Here is a 22,313-nt window from a genome sequence, read left to right as displayed (position 1 = left end):
AATGATCTGAATTCACTGATGGCAGAGAAAGCCTTTTTAAATATAGCTCAGCCCCCAAAACCCTCACACTACAAGCCCTCACACTACAAGCTGTAAACCTGGTGGTTTCTGGCATGTAAAAAGTGGCTCCTAACCTATTTGAGTAAATGGCTGCTTTTATTAAATTTTAAGATAGTTCAAAAGAAACTTTAAATAATTCAGGCAGGCACTTGCAACCACTCCAAAGTGTCTAAGGCTCTGGGAATTCGGGTAGGAATGAATGCTTGAGCTTCAGACAGTAAGTACTGCAGACCCCACTGAGGTTTGATTTGCTATTTATAATCTCATTTATCCTCACTGCAATCTTGTCTAGCAGTGTAGCCTCCATTTTCACATTTTTTTTCTTTTTCTTTTTTCTTTTTTTTAAGTAAATGAGTATTCTCAAGCTGTGAAATGGCACACATGTCTTAACCAAGTGTTACTCCAGAGCTCATGGGGTAACAAAAGGATATATGAGCTCCTGCCTGCTGCTAGCTAGGACCAGGCTGCTGGACTATGTCAGTACTTAGCAAGCACTTAGCCATGGGTTTCCATGCCTGTGTACATTATGGCTGCCAACAGAAATCCTGGCATAATGCTTTTAACCTTAAAACCCTCGTCCAGGACAGAGGTGATGTAGAAAAAGTCGTTCGGGGATTCTTGAAAGCTTTCTGCCCCATTTTTCTCTGGATAATTTGACTCTAGAGAAAGTAACAAAGGAAAGAAAAGAAAAGAAAAGAAAAGAAAAGAAAAGAAAAGAAAAGAAAGGGGAGGGGAGGGGAGGGGAGGGGAGGGGAGGGGAGGGGAGGGAAGGGAAGGGAAGGGAAGGGAAGGGAAGGGAAGGGAAGGGAAGGGAAGGGAAGGGAAGGGAAGGGAAGGGAAGGAAAGAGCAGAGACCACAGAATGTGCAAGCTTACTTGTCTGCAGTGTATGTTATTGAGTGCTACTTGGTTGCAAATTGCTTCATCAGAATGCTCGCTTGCTTTTAAGCTGAAGAACTGAAGACAAAAGACAGTTGTGATCAGAATAGTCTTAGAAAGCTGCAAGAAATCACTGGCTTTTGGTAACCACAGAGAAGTTCATATATCTTTGGGACAAAAGATGAGAGTTTTCATATAAAGGTGCTAAGAAAGAGGTGTAAACAGCGCTTAGAAGTATTGCAGGTGCGGCTCACATGTCACATGCTTGTGAGTTGATGGCAGAGAGGAAAGAGGCTATGCCTGTTCTCAGGGTTCTGACCTGTAGACATCTGAATGATTAGTAGCCTAACAGTCCCTGAAAAAAAAAAAAAAGTGAGCCTGAAACACTTACCAGTCTCAGTGCAGGCGAGACAGCTCCCAGCATCAGAAGCAAGAGACTCTAGAGACTAGAAAAACACCTCCTGGGATTGTGGACCTCAGAGAAGGAGTGAGCTGAGACAGGCAACCCTCCCATGGGGCTATTCGGGCAGGCCAGGTCAAGGGCAAGCCTGAGACAACCATTAGAACAACGCCAGGCTGCCCTGACAGAGAGCTAGCCTGAGACCCCCGCCCAGAACTGGGGGTGGAGCAGACCATGCCTGAGATGACCCCTGTGGTGCCATAATGCATGAGTGAGATATAGCACTTCCTAGACCACTTCTGAGATGACCCCTAGAGACCCCAGGGTGTCATTAAGATGAGCAAGTAAGTGGTAGAGAAATGGAAGGGAAAGAGAAAGTGAAAGATGTGGGCACAAATGAAGAGGCAAAACCGGAGAGTTGAGGGTTGTGGGGTAACAACCTGTTGGGAGTAGCCATTGATACCAGAAAGGACCTCATCTGGGTCTGTAGCCTTACAGCAGAAGTGGTTTGTTATCACCAAGGCCAGGGAGACATCTCTGGTCTGTGTACTGCCCAAGGACATGTTGATGCAGAACTGGCCTGTGCATCCATTATCGGAGACCTAGACCAGAGGGTGTGAGCTGACTCTAGCTCTAGCCAGCTGTAGAGGTGCTCCGCAAATTGTGGGAGTTGCAGGTGAGCCAGCCCCAAGGGTATGGATGTGGGAGAGCTGGCCCTCCCACTCGTCTCCTGTGCAGTGGCATGACCAAGGGAGAGATACTCTCCTCCTCCCTCACCCCTCACCATGAAGTCACAAGAACAAGAGAGCTGTCCCTGCCCCTCACCTGCTGCAGCACTCAGAGAGGGCTCTGCACCTCACCTGGGCAAAGCATTAGGGCTGGCCCTGGATTCGGGCATTACAGGTGACCTAGCCCAAGAGCATGTGCACAAGAGAGCTAGCCATGCCTCCTGTGTGCTGAGCAGTGGCATATATGAGGGGAGATGCTCTACTTTTCTCCCCTCTCTCATCTCTGGCTGCCTATGGCAGACAGGAGAGCTGACCTGGAGTCATGAGACAGGGAGAACTGGTCCTCACCAGCTACACCTCACCAGTGCAGCAAGGTAGAGCTGACCTTGGTTGCAGGGGGTTCTGGTGAGCCGTCCCCCAGGGTATAAGAGTGAGAGAGTCATTGGACTGGCCAGCTTAGATATGCCCCAGGCTAAGAACGAGGGTTTTGAATTGGCCCACCACAACCGATATCCTATCCATGAACTGCTGAAGTGCATGAAGAGGCCAGTCCTATAGTTGCAAAATTATAAGATCTCTATGACACGTGGCAACAACAAGAGGAGTCCTGGTTAAGTTCCAGTATTGATAGAGGTGCACATCTCAGAGGCCTTGTACCAGACAAATGGGTTTTATTGCATTGAGTGCAGTCAAACAAGTAAAGACAGAAGGGTACACAGTGGGACACACTATGACACACTACAGCTTCCACAATATTTTTTTCTCTGTTGGGAAGAAGGTTGCAAGGGTGAATGGTGAATATGAGAGGACAGGGAGATGTGTGTGATTGGGATACATGATATGAAATTCACAAAAACCAATAAAAAGATTTTTTAAAAATAGGTATAAAGATTAAATCAATGCTTCCTGTCACATCTAATGGATGACACAGATGTTTCTATTTTCCCTGATTTCAGCATAATTGGCAAAAATGTTTGTCCAAATAACATTTACACTATAGACAACCATGATATTTTGCTACCATGCAGACTCAACCTAAATAGAAACAAATATTTTCAAGATTAAAAATTAAGAATAAGACAAGTCCCTTCCGCTCGACTCGAGACTCGAGCCCCGGGCTACCTCTCCAGCAGAGTCTTGCCCAACACCCGCAAGGGCCCACACGGGACTCCCCACGGGACCGTAAGACCTCTGGTGAGTGGAACACAGCGCCTGCCCCAATCCAATCGCGCGGAACTTGAGACTGCGGTACATAGGGAAGCAGGCTACCCGGGCCTGATCTGGGGCACAAGTCCCTTCCGCTCCACTCGAGACTCGAGCCCCGGGCTACCTTACCAGCAGAGTCTTGCCCAACACCCGCAAGGGCCCACATGGGACTCCCCACGGGACCCTAAGACCTCTGGTGAGTGGAACACAGCGCCTGCCCCAATCCAATCGCGCGGAACTTGAGACTGCGGTACATAGGGAAGCAGGCTACCCGGGCTTGATCTGGGGCACAAACCCCTTCCACTCCACTCGAGCCCCGGGCTACCTTGCCAGCTGAGTCGCCTGACACCCGCAAGGGCCCACACAGGATTCCACACGTGATCCTAAGACCTCTAGTGAGTGGAACACAACTTCTGCCAGGAGTCTGGTTCGAACACCAGATATCTGGGTACCTGCCTTGCAAGAAGAGAGCTTGCCTGCAGAGAATACTCTGCCCACTGAAACTAAGGAGAGTGCTACCCTCCAGGTCTGCTCATAGAGGCTAACAGAGTCACCTGAAGAACAAGCTCTTAACAGTGACAACTAAAACAGCTAGCTCAGAGATTACCAGATGGCGAAAGGCAAACGTAAGAATCCTACTAACAGAAATCAAGACCACTCACCATCATCAGAACGCAGCACTCCCACCCCACCTAGTCCTGGGCACCCCAACACAACCGAAAATCTAGACCCAGATTTAAAAACATTTCTCACGATGATGATAGAGGACATCAAGAAGGACTTTCATAAGTCACTTAAAGAATTACAGGAGAGCACTGCTAAAGAGTTACAGGCCCTTAAAGAAAAGCAGGAAAACACAGCCAAACAGGTAGAAATCATTAAAGAAAAACAGGAAAACACATCCAAACAGGTGATGGAAATGAACAAAACCATACTAGAACTAAAAGGGGAAGTAGACACAATAAAGAAAACTCAAAGCGAGGCAACGCTGGAGATAGAAACCCTAGGAAAGAGATCTGGAACCATAGATGCGAGCATCAGCAACAGAATACAAGAAATGGAAGAGAGAATCTCAGGTGCAGAAGATTCCATAGAGAACATCGACACAACAGTCAAAGAAAATACAAAATACAAAAGGATCCTAACTCAAAACATCCAGGTAATCCAGGACACAATGAGAAGACCAAACCTACGGATAATAGGAATTGATGAGAATGAAGATTTTCAACTTAAAGGGCCAGCTAATATCTTCAACAAAATAATAGAAGAAAACTTCCCAAACATAAAAAAAGAGATGCCCATGATCATACAAGAAGCCTACAGAACTCCAAATAGACTGGACCAGAAAAGAAATTCCTCCCGACATATAATAATCAGAACAACAAATGCACTAAATAAAGATAGAATATTAAAAGCAGTAAGGGAGAAAGGTCAAGTAACATATAAAGGAAGGCCTATCAGAATTACACCAGACTTTTCACCAGAGACTATGAAAGCCAGAAGAGCCTGGACAGATGTTATACAGACACTAAGAGAACACAAATGCCAGCCCAGGCTACTATACCCGGCCAAACTCTCAATTACCATAGATGGAGAAACCAAAGTATTCCACGACAAAACCAAATTCACACAATATCTTTCCACGAATCCAGCCCTTCAAAGGATAATAACAGAAAAGAAGCAATACAAGGACGGAAATCACGCCCTAGAACAACCAAGAAAGTAATCATTCAACAAACCAAAAAGAAGACAGCCACAAGAACAGAATGCCAACTCTAACAACAAAAATAAAAGGGAGCAACAATTACTTCTCCTTAATATCTCTTAATATCAATGGACTCAATTCCCCAATAAAAAGACATAGACTAACAGACTGGCTACACAAACAGGACCCAACATTCTGCTGCTTACAGGAAACCCATCTCAGGGAAAAAGACAGACACTACCTCAGAGTGAAAGGCTGGAAAACAATTTTCCAAGCAAATGGACTGAAGAAACAAGCTGGAGTAGCCATTTTAATATCGGATAAAATCGACTTCCAACCCAAAGTTATCAAAAAAGACAAGGAGGGACACTTCATACTCATCAAAGGTAAAATCCTCCAAGAGGAACTCTCAATTCTGAATATCTACGCACCAAATGCAAGGGCAGCCACATTCATTAGAGACACTTTAGTAAAGCTCAAAGCATACATTGCACCTCACACAATAATAGTGGGAGACTTCAACACACCACTTTCTTCAAAGGACAGATCGTGGAAACAGAAACTAAACAGGGAAACAGTGAAACTAACAGAAGTTATGAAACAAATGGACCTGACAGATATCTACAGAACATTTTATCCTAAAACAAAAGGATATACCTTCTTCTCAGCACCTCACGGGACCTTCTCCAAAATTGTCCATATAATTGGTCACAAAACAGGCCTCAATAGATACAAAAATATTGAAATTGTCCCATGTATCCTATCAGACCACCATGGCCTAAGACTGATCTTCAATAACAACATAAATAATGGAAAGCCAACATTCACGTGGAAACTGAATAACACTCTTCTCAATGATACCTTGGTCAAGGAAGGAATAAAGAAAGAAATTAAAGACTTTTTAGAGTTTAATGAAAATGAAGCCACAACGTACCCAAACCTATGGGACACAATGAAAGCATTTCTAAGAGGGAAACTCATAGCTCTGAGTGCCTCCAAGAAGAAACGGGAGACGGCACATACTAGCAGCTTGACAACACATCTAAAAGCCCTAGAAAAAAAGGAAGCAAATTCACCCAAGAGGAGTAGACGGCAGGAAATAATCAAACTCAGGGGTGAAATCAACCAAGTGGAAACAAGAAGAACTATTCAAAGAATTAACCAAACGAGGAGTTGGTTCTTTGAGAAAACCAACAAGATAGATAAACCCTTAGCTAGACTCACTAAAGGGCACAGGGACAAAATCCTAATTAACAAAATCAGAAATGAAAAGGGAGACATAACAACAGATCCTGAAGAAATCCAAAACACCATCAGATCCTTCTACAAAAGGCTATACTCAACAAAACTGGAATACCTGGACGAAATGGACAAATTTCTGGACAGATACCAGGTACCAAAGTTGAATCAGGATCAAGTTGACCATCTAAACAGTCCCATATCACCAAAAGAAATAGAAGCAGTTATTAATAGTCTCCCAACCAAAAAAAGCCCAGGACCAGATGGGTTTAGTGCAGAGTTCTATCAGACCTTCAAAGAAGATCTAATTCCAATTCTGCACAAACTATTTCACAAAATAGAAGTAGAAGGTACTCTACCCAACTCATTTTATGAAGCCACTATTACTCTGATACCTAAACCACAGAAAGATCCAACAAAGATAGAGAACTTCAGACCAATTTCTCTTATGAATATCGATGCAAAAATTCTCAATAAAATTCTCGCTAACCGAATCCAAGAACACATTAAAGCAATCATCCATCCTGACCAAGTAGGTTTTATTCCAGGGATGCAGGGATGGTTTAATATACGAAAATCCATCAATGTAATCCATTATATAAACAAACTCAAAGACAAAAACCACATGATCATCTCGATAGATGCAGAAAAAGCATTTGACAAGATCCAACACCCATTCATGATAAAAGTTTTGGAAAGCTCAGGAATTCAAGGCCCATACCTAAACATGATAAAAGCAATCTACAGCAAACCAGTAGCCAACATCAAAGTAAATGGAGAGAAACTGGAAGCAATCCCACTAAAATCAGGGACTAGACAAGGCTGCCCACTTTCTCCCTACCTTTTCAACATAGTACTTGAAATATTAGCCAGAGCAATTCGACAACAAAAGGAGATCAAGGGGATACAAATTGGAAAAGAGGAAGTCAAAATATCACTTTTTGCAGATGATATGATAGTATATATAAGTGACCCTAAAAATTCTACCAGAGAACTCCTAAACCTGATAAACAGCTTCGGTATTGTAGCTGGATATAAAATAAACTCAAACAAGTCAATGGCCTTTCTCTATACAAAGAATAAACAGGCTGAGAAAGAAATTAGGGAAACAACACCCTTCTCAATAGTCACAAATAATATAAAATATCTTGGCGTGACTCTAACTAAGGAAGTGAAAGATCTGTATGATAAAAACTTCAAATCTCTGAAGAAAGAAATTAAGGAAGATCTCAGAAGATGGAAAGATCTCCCATGCTCATGGATTGGCAGGATCAACATTGTAAAAATGGCTATCTTGCCAAAAGCAATCTACAGATTCAATGCAATCCCCATCAAAATTCCAACTCAATTCTTCACCGAATTGGAAGGAGCAATTTGCAAATTTGTCTGGAATAACAAAAAACCTAGGATAGCAAAAAGTCTTCTCAAGGATAAAAGAACTTCTGGCGGAATCACCATGCCAGACCTAAAGCTTTACTACAGAGCAATTGTGATAAAAACTGCATGGTACTGGTATAGAGACAGACAAGTAGACCAATGGAATAGAATTGAAGACCCAGAAATGAACCCACACACCTATGGTCACTTGATCTTCGACAAGGGAGCTAAAACCATCCAGTGGAAGAAAGACAGCATTTTCAACAATTGGTGCTGGCACAACTGGTTGTTATCGTGTAGAAGAATGCGAATCGATCCATACTTATCTCCTTGTACTAAGGTCAAATCTAAGTGGATCAAGGAACTTCACATAAAACCAGAGACACTGAAACTTATAGAGGAGAAAGTGGGGAAAAGCCTTGAAGATATGGGCACAGGGGAAAAATTCCTGAACAGAACAGCAATGGCTTGTGCTGTAAGATCGAGAATTGACAAATGGGACCTAATGAAACTCCAAAGTTTCTGCAAGGCAAAAGACACCGTCAATAAGACAAAAAGACCACCAACAGATTGGGAAAGGATCTTTACCTATCCTAAATCAGATAGGGGACTAATATCCAACATAGATAAAGAACTCAAGAAGGTGGACTTCAGAAAATCAAATAACCCCATTAAAAAATGGGGCTCAGAACTGAACAAAGAATTCTCACCTGAGGAATACCGAATGGCAGAGAAGCACTTGAAAAAATGTTCAACATCCTTAATCATCAGGGAAATGCAAATCAAAACAACCCTGAGATTCCACCTCACACCAGTCAGAATGGCTAAGATCAAAAATTCAGGTGACAGCAGATGCTGGCATGGATGTGGAGAAAGAGGAACACTCCTCCATTGTTGGTGGGAATGCAGGCTTGTACAACCACTCTGGAAATCAGTCTGGCGGTTCCTCAGAAAACTGGACATAGTACTACCGGAGGATCCAGCAATACCTCTCCTGGGCATATATCCAGAAGATGCCCCAACAGGTAAGAAGTACACATGCTCCACTATGTTCATAGCAGCCTTATTTATAATAGCCAGAAGCTGGAAAGAACCTAGATGCCCCTCAACAGAGGAATGGATACAGAAAATGTGGTACATCTACACAATGGAGTACTACTCAGCTATTAAAAAGAATGAATTTATGAAATTCCTAGCCAAATGGATGGACCTGGAGGGCATCATCCTGAGTGAGGTAACACATTCACAAAGAAACTCACACAATATGTATTCACTGATAAGTGGATATTAGCCCCAAACCTAGGATACCCAAGATATAAGATATAATTTGCTAAACACATGAAACTCAAGAAGAATGAAGACTGAAGTGTGGACACTATGCCCCTCCTTAGATTTGGGAACAAAACACCCATGGAAGGAGTTACAGAGATGGAATTTGGAGCTGAGATGAAAGGATGGACCATGTAGAGACTGCCATATCCAGGGATCCACCCCATAATCAGCATCCAAACGCTGACACCATTGAATACACTAGCAAGATTTTATTGAAAGGACCCAGATGTAGCTGTCTCTTGTGAGACTATGCCGGGGCCTAGCAAACATAGAAGTGGATGCTCACAGTCAGCTATTGGATGGATCACAGGGCTCCCAATGGAGGAGCTAGAGAAAGTACCCAAGGAGCTAAAGGGATCTGCAACCCTATAGGTGGAACAACATTATGAACTAACCAGTACCCCGGAGCTCTTGACTCTAGCTGCATATATATCAAAAGATGGCCTAGTCGGCCATCACTGGGAAGAGAGGCCCATTGGACTTGCAAACTCTATATGCCCCAGTACAGGGGAACACCAGGGCCAAAAAGGGGGAGTGGGTGGGCAGGGGAGTGGGGGTGGGTGGATATGGGGGACTTTTGGTATAGCATTGGAAATGTAAATGAGTTAAATACCTAATAAAAAATGGAAAAAAAAATTAAGAATAAGTTTTAGATATTTGATAGAGAACATTCATACTGGCCAGTAGGAGGAAAAAACCCTGGTAACCGCAATTTAACAGTCTTCTAACAGAGTTGTTCCTCTGGGAAGAATAATTATAAATGGAGAATGCCTTTTTAACCCAAGACCAGAGGCTCCTTGTGTTAATCAGGAGCTAAGGAATTCTGGGAGATACTCAGAAAGAGAGTAAGCTAGGTGGTACCTCCAGTGGGAGGGGGAACAGCAGGCACAGTGCTAAATAGATTGGGATGAGAGTGAACCCACATGATGGCAGGCATGGCTTCCATCCAGAGTAAGGTGAGAGAGGGCAGTGATGTCAGACAGCAACTGAAGCAAAGATTTGGCACTAGCAGTGGCCCTGGATGGGCTGCTTGGTGGATGGTTGCCAGAACTAGAGTATTATAAGGACATTCACTAGACTCCAAGGAATAAAATCTAATATTCTGCATATCCAGTTGACAGACAGCCTTTTAAAACATTTCACAAGCCAAGAAGAATAGTAGAACTGAATTTAGTATCCAGATTTCAGGGGTAGCATTTTAAATCATTGTAACACAATCTCTTTGGTAAAACCAAAAAAAAAATATATGCAAACTTGCATTTTCAATATTTTAACTCTATAATTTATATGAAGCTTGCTAACATGTAAATCATCCTGTTAATGTCATGGATTGTAATTGACAAAATAATGTCTCTGGATGCAAGAGAAGTTTCTACCAGGTTTAACCTAGTAGTAGTCTTAATTACAGCTTGAAATTTCCTGTGATATCAATAGAAGCACAAAGAAGGAATGTCTCCTGTGGTCAGGATAGAGGTCAGACCTTGCTGACACCTGTGGAGAACATAAAAACTGCATCTAACTTTTCACTGAAGCCCCTGAACCTCTGTAGCAATTTAATAAGCTAGCATATTAGAGAACTAAAAGAATGATCTCGATAGAAGAAAGTACATTTTGGGTCTTAGAAAGTTGTCAGAAAAGTCTATGTGTTTCTAGAAATATCATATTAAGTTAGAAAAGATCTGTACCATCTGCCATTCATGTGCACTTAGGGGAAATATAAGAAGCTAGGTAATAAAGGGAGAGGAGCTCTGCTGCGGGGAGAGTATGATACAGAGGCAGGAGGGACAGATGCAGGAGGCCCTCAGCATCCACAGGAGGGCAGAGGGCAGAGCAGGAAGCATCCTAATAAGAAGCAGCATCCCAGGAGGTCACCTTAGAAAGCCTTGGAAATAACACACCAAAACCAAGAACATATATATGCTGTGCCCTGATATGTGGATAGCATTTTAAACACCTTTAAGCTTTAAGATTATTGAAGTACCAAGTTTTGATATATTTAGTATGTGAAACACTGAACAGTTCTAAAGCATATATTTCTTTGTTTGAAATGTGTGCATATGCTTACATATCTCAAATATTAATCCCAAAGAAGGTGTTTCTCTGTTAGCAATATTAAGTTGCTGCAATTACCTCAGTAGAAGCATTGGCTTATTCTAGTATGTGTAAAGGATTTCCCCTAAGCATCTTGAAGCTTCTGTTAGCCCTTTTCTCACTCTTCAGAGAATGACAGACAACTAAATAGAAAGCAGATACACACCTAGGAAGCTGCAACACCTCTTGTTTTGCAACTTGGTCAGAAGAGGCTACAACTACCCACAAAGGCTATTTCATACCACACAGCATGTCTGTGACTGGGACTAGAAGACTATCTTGTATAGGTTTCAGCTCACAGAACAAAGGACTCATGCTATGCTATCTCTTACATTCTGACTACCACTACCAAGGGAAATATCTACTGTTACTCTTTGCCCTATTCCTCAAGCTTTTGACATTGAAAGCCCACTCATAAACAAGAATGCTAAAATGATGCTTTTATTCTATGAATGTCCTTCATCTCTGATGAAAACCCTGGATGTAGCTAGGCTACAAAGACAACTTGGTCAGTGTTAAGTTGGTTAATGATAACTCAAATGCTGATGAGAAAAAATATATATATATATATACACATATACATATACATGTAGAGACTCAAAGTGACCTATAGGAGACTGACTCTATATCAAGTGAGAAAAAGAGTATAGGAAGACGGCTAGTCAATTTAAGGGACTTGTAATGCAACAGTCAGGTATGGTGGTGAATATCTATAACTCCTGAACTAGACATGTCTTCAGGCAGAAGTATCTCTAAGCCTTACTACCAGGCAATATAGCTGAATTGGTGAGTTCCTGGTTAAGTGAAAGCCCATTTCCCAGAGGTAGAAAGGCAAAGGCATCAAGGAAGATAATCCATAGCAACCATTGCATCAAAGAATAAAACTCATTCAAAGATATATATGTATGTATATATGTATGTATGTATATATGTATGCATGCATCTGTATATACATATACATATATATATATGTGTGTGTGTGTGTGTGTGTGTGTGTGTGTGTGTGTGTGTGTGTGTATTCTTGAAAGGCTCTCAGATGTAACAAAGCAGTAAAGAGCTACCCTGAGGCTTGTGAAGTCGAGTGAGTCCAGAAATAGTATGAGATATGGTTCCTCTGCAGATTCCAAATGAAATGTCAGAAAACACAGAGATTCATGCTGTACCTCATGAGACCACTCAGGACAAGAGTTCCAAAATAAAGTTGAAGGTTGTAAGGATTCCAACAAGGAAACTAAGCACTGTATCCCAGGAGGAAGCATAAATCATTTCAATTCTTAAAATTAAATTGAAGTGATTCAGTATTGTTAAAAAAAAAAAAAAAGCCCCAGGAAGTGCCAATCTGGAAGAAATAACACAACATCATAATGAACTGTAATTCACAATTGTCCACAATTTTACAGCCATAAAGCCCAACACAATAACAGCTAACATGGCATACCTTAACAATAAAACCAAAATAATAGAAAAAAAAAACAAATTATAGATTGACAATAAACAACAGTACATTTCTGATGGCCAGCAGGTCCCAAATACATTTAAAATCTGGATTTATACTCAAAATTGTTTAATAAATGAAAAAAGAGAAAATAAATCATATATATATGTATACACACACACACATACATATACATATATACATATACTACACACACACTGTGGAGACCAGATGTTGCTATGGGTTTTCTTCCTTGATGCCTTTTTACCTTTTTTAGAGACATGGGGTCTCACTGAACCTGAAACTCACCAGTTTAGTTATACTGCCTGGCTAATAAGCCCCAGATGTCTTTCTGCCTCAAGACATGCTACATGAAAAAAATTAAAGTTTTTAAGGAAAATGTAGATTGAAGCTGAAATATTTATTTCTGAATAATGTTACACATGGTTTTCCAGTCACACTCATTTTTGAGAATGCCTCTGAAGTGAGTAAGCTCAAAATGACATGTATCACTTGTCTCACTGTCTTAAATCTCTTTATCTAGATCCTCAACTGTTTATCTAATAGGATAAAATCAGATTTAAGTGATTACCCAATTTTACAATGATTGAAAGAAGAAAACCTTGATCTACAATGAGCTTTTGATGACATATTCCCACTACCTCTCTCTATAGATAGATAGATAGATAGATAGATAGATAGATAGATAGATAGATAGATAGATAGATAGTACATAGAAATATATAGGCATAGATAGATATAGATTTAGATATAGTATGGATAAATAATTTTCTAGATAAAATGTGAAGGCAGTTCAGCTTAATCTATAGAATGTTTGATGAAATTTCTTGTTTCTTATTGAGAGTTTACTTCCACAATTCCTTATATCCCATGATTTTTGAATTGTTATCACACTTGGAGAATCATCTTTTAAATTTCATAGCTGAGCAATAAAGATTTTTAAATAAAGCTAAATTAAATTGCCTGAGGACATGAAAATCTGTTCTGTGACTACTGCTAAGTCCGTGGAGTTGATGGCACCTATGATGTTGCTTAAATACTGAATCTGTTGACTCAGAAAAGATGTAGAAAAATGTGTGGAAATCAAACCCAAAGAGCTGAGTCACCCATGCAGCCATGGAAGTACAATCTATTAAACCCAAATCCACATTATTACCATGTATTTTGTTCTTATGATGATGACAAAAAATATGGTAGTCTGTAGTTAGATATTAAGCTGGTTCAAAGTACTGGTCATATGTTCTCCAAGATCCATGACTTCTCTAGTTGGCTAGGTTTCCAGTCCCAGGAATGATTTTCTTCCTGTTGAGTGGATCTCAAGTCCAATGAAAGAACAGTTAGTTACTGTAAAGGTATGCGTGTGCCACTGTGGAGTGTAGCCTCCCACAAGCCTGAAGCAGGCTGAGCCAGACCTTGACTTTGCTTACCACTAAGGAGATTACTTAGGGTGGAGCTTGCCTCCCTGGATCACTCTATTGTTCTGCCACTGCTGCAGGCTGTTGCTAACTGCTGGGAGTCTGCCTAGCTATTCCCGAGTCTACACATCCGATCCTACACGTGGTCACCTGCAGCTGGGATCCAAGGATGATTTGGCGGTAATGGGCTTTCCCCTCTCCTTTATAAAGCGTGTCTGCCATTAAAAATTTGAACCTTGAGCAGACTAGTTGTCTTGGTTCCATTATTTCTCTACCCGCCTAGATTCCCTCTTCTCTTCCAGTTCCAAAATGCTTTCTAGGCTTGAACCGGGACATGAGAGCCGCAGGCCGGCCCCAACAGTGGAGTTCAGTCCCAAATAGATAAATCCTACAACATTCCAGAGCCCAACACTTAGAGAGCATTGCAGAAGAGGGGGCATAAAGATGTTGAGAATCACTTATATGTTAGTCTTATGAGAATAACATCTAAACATTTAGTTCCCAGGAAGATCAAAAGTAAAATTTAAGAAAATATAGGCAAAAGTCAAGTAGAGAAACTAAGAAACACAAGTAAGGAGAGGAGAGAAAGAATTATAAGCAAACAAAAAAATCTAGGAGCAATGGAACACACCAACTAGTTGTCCAGTGCCAAATGGTCAGCCCTGAAAAACATAAATACAAGTAACATCATACAGATTGATGAGGTTTTACTAGGAATGAATCAATTATGATGACGAGACTTTATGGGTGTAACTCTCAACATTACTGAGAGACACAGTTTTACAGCAAACTCCCTGATCCTCTGACTCTGTAGTTAAGACACACAAGGCAAGAGTATGTTTCTCCATAAAGGCATAGAAACAAATGACAATGCCAGTTGTAATGAATAACCTGAAGTAAACTCACTCCTCTCCATTACATCCACAGAGCATGAAAGCATAATCCACAAAAAAATTCTGTGGAGTTTTTTTGATAAAAGTGATTTGCAAGACTCTTGCTGTTTTCTTTGAGTTCTTTCACAGCACTTAGAGTTTTCTTCACATAATTTCGTTCTTGGACTATGTTCCCACACACCACATCCTGTATCATCTTATGATCAGGCTGTTATAACAAGATACTGAATACCAGTACCAAAGACAATAGATTTTTATTTCTCACAGTTGTGAAGGCTGGGACATCCATGATCACGGTACTGATAGATACACTATGCTGAGGACCACTGCCTTGTTTGCACCAGGTAACCTTCAGTTGCCAGAGAAAAGTGTCACTCCTTTCATCTCTGAATTACTGCGATGCTTTGTCTTGTCTTGTCACCATGAATAGATTGCAAGATGCTTAGGGCTGAGAATGTGCCTGTATGCGTATCTGTAAGGACACTTCTGTAAGGATCAATGTTAAAGACACTGACTGAGGGAATAGTACTCCTTGAAGGTGAGCAAGATGGAGACCCCAATGAAGGAAGTCAGAGAGAAAGCAGCACACCCATGTCTTATACCCTTCCATTTGCTTGTTATTTTTTCTTTCTTTTCTTTGTTTTGTTGTTGTTGTTGTTAATTTGTTTGCCCTACTTAGGATCAAAGCCAAAGTTCTTCTCTTCTAGCAAACTCCACCCAAGTCAGGTATTAATCACACGATGAAGCTTCCAATCTCATGACTTAATTAATGCTTCCTTCTGTGATCCAATGTCTGTGTTCCTCATAATTCATGTGTTGAAATTTAATCACCAAAGAAATAGAATTAAGAAGGCAGAGAATTGAGGCATGGTTAGATAATGAGGACAAAACTCTTATAAATAGGATTTCTACCTTAATAAATGAAACCCAAGACAGTGGTCTCCTTATTTCAACCATGTGAAGACAGTGAGAAGTCATCATTTGTGAAGAGAAAGCATATCCTCTCTACATGCACTCCAGATAATATAAGATGCCCAACATGTAGAACATTAGAAAATATTCTCTGCTGTAAAACATCCAGTTGCTTATAATGTGTTACAAAACCCAAACACAACAACATGCCCCTCAAAGACCCTATCTATAAATCTCATCACACTGGGGATTTACAGGTCAACTTACAAATTTGAAGGAGATATTTTGTTCACAGCATCCCTTCATTTCATCTTGTATGTATTGAATATGAACTATAGCTTATTTATGCAGTTTTAGCCAATAAATTAAACAGTTTATATTTGCTATGATACACAGAGACTAGTTTCACTCATTTTATGTTTCATATTTACATATTAGATCTTTGATTGTTTTTTCCAGTCTACTGTAGAATTGAAAATCTTTCTGTTTTTTCCTTTTCTTTTTCTTCATTTAATTATTTTTGAGGGTTTTATGCATGGGTGCTAAATTTACATTTCTACAACTCAGCCTCTGTAATTCTTCCTAGGTACCTCCAAATTCCTCTCAAATTAAACACCTTTTCTCCTTTAACTATTGTTTTTTATATATTTATAAATTCAACAGGCTGAGTTTATTTAGTCTTTTCCATATGTTCATGTATCTAGGGCTGATCACTTAGGATTAGATAAACTAGACAACTCATTCCTGGAAAAGACTAATCCTCCCTCTTATAGCAGTTATTGATTGCCTGTGGCTCTTCATGTAGGGGTAAGGCTCTGTTAAAGATTCCTGTATCCACTTAGGGACATCAGCTGCTGATGTCATTGTACAGGCCTCATGATAAGTTGTAATGTTACGGGTGAAGCTCCATTGTTTACAAAAGATGTCTTCTTGAAACACACCTGCCCTTCCTTGTTCTTTCATTCATTCTACTCTCACTTCCATAATGTTTTCTGTTGTTCTGTGTTTCTGCTTCTCCACTGGGGTGCCGGCACAATCAGGGAAGCTGAAGACATAGTTAGGGGTGCCATCTCGTGTTTCTCTGGGTGAAAACAGCAGGGTCTGGGACCTCTGCTGTGGTTCTCAAACTTCTGTGTTACCCAGTCACAGTTGGGAAACATGAGGAGTTGGGAATTGTGGTTCCCATCTTCCTGTGTATCCAGATGCCCCTGGGGACTGGGAACAGTTGGGAACAGGAGCTGACAGTCCTGAGACCAGGGCAAGGTGGTATCTGGCTTAGCTCTAAGTGAGTGCTAGGAGTACAGAAGAACCTTCTACTCGAGACTCTGTATGAGGTAGACCTCCCCTCCATGGTGGTCCTTGATGAAAGAGAAGGTCTTTGCTTGCCCAAACTGTTTAATTCATGGTGGATGAGAATCCATAGTCTTACTCAGGGTGAGTCAGAGATTAAATACGTCTTGTAGGAAAGGATGCCCAGGAAGAGAAGCTCATTGGCTAAACACTTGGCGCATATCTAGACACCTCATCAGCATGGAGAACTGTAGGTTTTTATGCTAATATGACCAGTTGTCTTGGTCCTCTTAGTGGGGTGTTGTGGTCACATGCTCCAGGACAGGAACCTGGACAGGAGTTGATTTTAACACTTACCATTCTCAATTATGAGTTTTACCGGGTTTTTAAAATCTGCTTGACCTTGCCAGCTCTTCTATCTGGTGACACAGTTCCACTTGGCCTACAGTTCTCTGAGCCTCGTTCCAAGTATGCTATGTAGCTTTACAATTTAAAACAGAGCACTCCACCATTCCTTATTTTAGGTAATTTCATCAGTTATGAATCTCTGCATTCAACCACTACCTGATGCAATAGGAAGTTTCTCTGAAGGAGGCTGAGAACAGCACTCTTCTGTGGATATAACCAGGAGTATTAGAAGGGAGTTTGATTACATATCCCACCTTGGGCCCATGATCTTCCCAGCCTCTATATTTATAATACTAGCCATGAGTTCCTTCCTTGAAGAAGTCTTGAACCCTTGAATCCAGTAAGAACGTGATCAGCTGCCTATATAGTAGCCATGCCACCATTGTGCTAATGGTGCTAATTATCTACCTCTTACAGGTAGATAATTACTGTAGCTCACAGAATTCACCATTGAGTAGTACTGTTGATGGCTTTTCTCCCTCAGCATACTGCATAGCAACCTCAGAAACTGTGAGTTCTAGCCAGAAGGCAGGGAGATGTTTCCAGTTCATTTCCAATTTGATTTCCCAAACTCCTGTGACTTAAGGATGTTTTTTCTTCAGCAATAGGGTCTTATTTTCAGGTTCTGGTGAGCAAACAACCAAGAGTAGTGGTAATAGCCCCTGTTGCTTTGGAGGCTTCTGGGACCACTGTATCAACAACTCATAGGAAGTTATCCCAAACCTGGTACTGATATTTTTCTCTTAATAATTGTAAATTCTCGAAGGGGTATTATTTTCCATGTATAGTTAATTCAACTTAATATTAAAATTATATTTGAAATAAGTGTATAAAGAAAGTAGTTCCAATGTATTATGCTTTATTAAGCACATTATATTGCTCTTTGTTTAGACATTTTCTTTCAGTGGTCACTGTTGGGTTTTCTAAATTATGTTTGTTTCCCTTTTAATAGTTTAGCTGGGTATAGATTTTTGAAATCTTAAGGCTATAAGGCAGGATATATTATTCATTTACTAAAATTAGGAATTTCAAAATTCCTTTAACATAAGGAATGTTTCTTTAATCTTAGAAATTGTTTCCCATTCTGAACATTGTAGATTTTACCAAAAATCTGTATAAATGACACATTTATCTAAACTTTACTTTGAATATTTTTACTTTCTCATCCTTTTAAGCTCTACTCTATGCAATTTTCAAAGTTCTATATTATAATTTTTGCCCTCAACTGCCTCAAGTAGAATGTTTATTGGGTTCCAATTTTAATTAGTTTTTAATTACACAGATTCTAATGGGCTCACATTTCATAACACCTGTGCAGTTTTAATATTCCCACTGTTTGGTGATATTATTTTTTCTTTATTACTTCAAAGACTTTAAGCATATTCATTTAAAGTACATTCCTAGATCATTTAAGTTATCTTTGTTTTCATAAATGACCTCTTATCCTTCTGTTGCTATTGTTTGTGAGCAGATTTGTTTTCAATGAGTGAAAATTCATAATGTGGGGTTGATTTTTTTTCTGTTCTTCAATTCCTCTTAGTGTATTTATTTTACACAACCGTATTTTTCTTTCTTCTATTTCTTTTTTCCTCTTTTGTAGCACTAAAATTATTTTAGCTTCACTCCTCAGGTGTCTACAAATCCATTACATTAAAAAAAATCTATTCAAGGCTTACATATTTTCAGAATGAAAGATATTTCCTAAACATGTAAGTTTCTTTGCCTCCCTCCATATTGGCTTGAAGTATAATGTTAGACAAGAAAATAGTTGTATTACAACTTCCATGTATGAATAGGAAAGTGTAGACTTCAGCCCACTGTTTCTCTTGAAATGAACTTGCTCTATATTTTCACAAGCACGGACATCTGAAATCTCACTGCATTTTGATGTATCATTTAGTATGAGGTTTTGATTTTAGTCCCTCTTTGACAGCACAGACTTGGTTACTCTTTGTAGATCTTTGCATTTTTAAATAAGGTACATAATTTTAGTTACAATCATTTTATGTGACTTACACATGTTATACATAGAGAGGAGAAATTAAGAAAAGCCAGATGTTTAAGGCAATGTAGCTACTAGGAATGGAGTTAAGACAATCACATCTTATGTCTTCTTATGCCTGATTAAATACACTATATTACCTACTGCTCAGTTATTTTCCTTTTGCTATCTATTGCTTTTTCTATAATTTGCTTACTCTTTCCTAATGCTCATTGTATTAGTCTAGTTTTACACAAGTGTAATAGAAGCATGTTAAATTTATGCAGAAAGTTTCACTTAGTTCACTGTTCAAAAGTCTAGTCTGGGATTGTGTGCTGTCACTGGTTTGCCTCTGCTGAGGTGTTAGAGGATCAGCACAATGGATAATATACATGAGGAGGAAATCACATCTCAAAACATGAAGTCAGAGAGACTCAAGGCTCCTGGTAAGGTCTGTAACAACTTTGTCAGAAGTGCTTAGCAGTCCCATTACCACTATCATAAACCCCTCTGAAGACCACAAGTCTTCAACTATATCCCACCTCCCAAAAGTTCACACTATGACCCATAAAGGACCACACTAGGTCAGAGCTTCCAACATAAATTCTTGAGGCATAAAACACATCCAGATCTATGGCAGGCACTGTCCATACAAGTTAAGTGAAAGCTGAGTCTTCAGAATGTGCTCTCGCATCATTTATCAGCTTTAAACAATATTTAATCAGACATAAAATGTTTCCCAAGGCAAAATCTACCAATATGCTATTTTTATAGTTATTTAGTAACTTTAAAAGATAATAAAATGTAATAACTGTAACGCTTTGGGAATGGTGGGTATGTGTATGGTTTTGTAAAATAATAAATCTGCCTAAACTTTATTTTTAGATTCTTGGAAGGGGAAATCTCAATTATTGGAATTTAGGGGGAATTATTGAGGAATCTTCTTTGTTATAGTAAGAAACTTTATGGAGAGTCCTAGGATATATTCATGATAAGGTAATCATGCTGAAAAAGACAAATATGTGATCATAATGTCAGTCTGTATGCCATGTATATTAGTGCAATTTTCCAATCTCTGAGGAAAATAGGACTAGAAATTCAAGCATATTGGCAACAAACAATCATGTGTATGAAATAAAATCTTAGAAAATGTCTAGGTTCCAAGGTCCAGTAGCATTATGTGCTAACCATACTACATGCCAGGACAAGAGCAGTCCTGATAGCATGAGTAGACAACATATGAAAGATCTATGTGGTGATTTGAATAATAACCTTATGTGTGTATGTGTCTCCATAGACAGACTCTCTGGAAAGAGCCCCAAAGACCGTTGCAGTCAACATGAGAGTTTGTCCTGCTGAGTTTCTGTCTTGCTCTGTATTTTTGTATTTCTTCACTATGCTCTCTTTCCTCTTTTTTGGAATGGTAATGCATATTCCATGCCATTATATTTTGGAAGTTTATGATCTTCTTTCAATTTTGATTTTACAGGTAGTCCCAGTTAAGGAATCATCATGAGTTTCAGAAGAGACTTCTCAACTTTAGATTTGCAAGCACTATTGAGACTGGGGTATACTATGGTGATTTCTGAAGCTGTACTTCATTTGGCATTAAGATGTAACTACAGGCCTATGAGAGCCATGGAATACATTGTGGATGATTGAATAAGAATGGCCACCATAGGTTCAGACATTTAGAATGCTTAGGCATCAGGAAGTGACACTATTTAAGAATGATTTAAAAAATTAGAAGATGTAGCCTTGTTGAAGCAAGTGTGTCACTGGTGTGAGCTATGAAGTCTCAAAAACCCATGTGAGATTCACTGTCTGCCTCTCTCTCTCTCTCTCTCTCTTTCTCTCTCTCTCTCTCTCTCTCTCTCTCTGTGTGTGTGTGTGTGTGTGTGTGTGTGTGTGTGTGTGTGTCCCATGTCTGCTACTATGTTCTCCACCATAATAAAAATTGACTGAGTCTCTGAACCCGTAAGCAAGCCCCCAGTTAAATGTTTTTCATTTTAAAAGCTGTCATGGTCATGGTGTTTCTTTACAGCAAAAGAACAGTGACTAAGACAACTTATTTTCCCTTCTGGCCTTCTGTTTATTCAGGTATTCATTTGGTTGTCCTTCCTGATCCGTAGTCTTTGTCACAAAATTGTAATTCTAAATGCAACACCTCCTGAATTTCTTGCCAGTCATTCCAGTGAATCATCTATACTTTAAGAGCCCGTGGGAGGCACTGAGGCCAGTCGGATGGAACTGTAAACTGATTATTCTCTCAAACTTGTGAGTGGCCATCTAATTAAAAAAAAGCAGATCTTTGTTTAAAGTAGTGGAATCTGACACTAACTCCAAGGGCCTAGCATCAAAATTAATTGTCCCTAAAATAATTAAGCAATAAAATCTTATTATATTTAACCAATTGTTATCAGTAGTTTATAATGCAGTTCATGGAACCTGATTTTATAAAACTTAAAACAAATTTTAAAATAAAAACAAAAGCCAAGAAATACTTTTCTAAATTTTAGTAGCTGGCTGCCCCCTGCTGACACTGTCAGTCCTCATCAATTGATAGACACACAAATTAAAGATTTGCTTGGTTTTGAAACTTATGATTCTAAAAATTAAACATCCCTCTAATGATTGTTTCTAGTACTGATATAACCCCATGACCAGGTATCTGATTTTTTTCAGGAGATAATCCACACAGGATAATTGTTTTATTTGTTTGTTTATTTATTTGTTTGTTTGTTTTTTTGTTTTAGACTCCAGATTGTATTCCCCACCCAGTTCACACTCCAACTGTTCCACATCCCATACCTCCTCCTTGCCCCGTCTCCATGAGGATGTCCCCACCCCTCACGCCGACCCCATCAGACCTCTAAACTTCCTGGGGCCTTCAGTTTCTTGAGGGTTAAGTACATCTTCTGTAACTGAACCCAGATCTGGCA

The 22,313-nt window shown here is 39.8% G+C and overlaps 1 non-coding gene across 1 annotated transcript; it reads left to right on the top strand.

Moving 5' to 3' along the window:
• The first annotated feature begins 1,159 nt into the window (after positions 1-1,159).
• Gm24443 lies at positions 1,160-1,291 on the top strand. The gene has a single exon (XR_003956627.1). It is a non-coding gene; the product is annotated as a small nucleolar RNA SNORA17 (small nucleolar RNA).
• Positions 1,292-22,313: the final 21,022 nt, after the last annotated feature.

The sequence above is a fragment of the Mus musculus genome, chromosome 6 (assembly GCF_000001635.26).
Source record: "Mus musculus strain C57BL/6J chromosome 6, GRCm38.p6 C57BL/6J".
Taxonomy (NCBI): Eukaryota; Metazoa; Chordata; class Mammalia; order Rodentia; family Muridae; genus Mus; species Mus musculus.
Note: the sequence above shows the minus strand (reverse complement) of the source record. Positions and strands in the feature narration are given on the sequence as shown.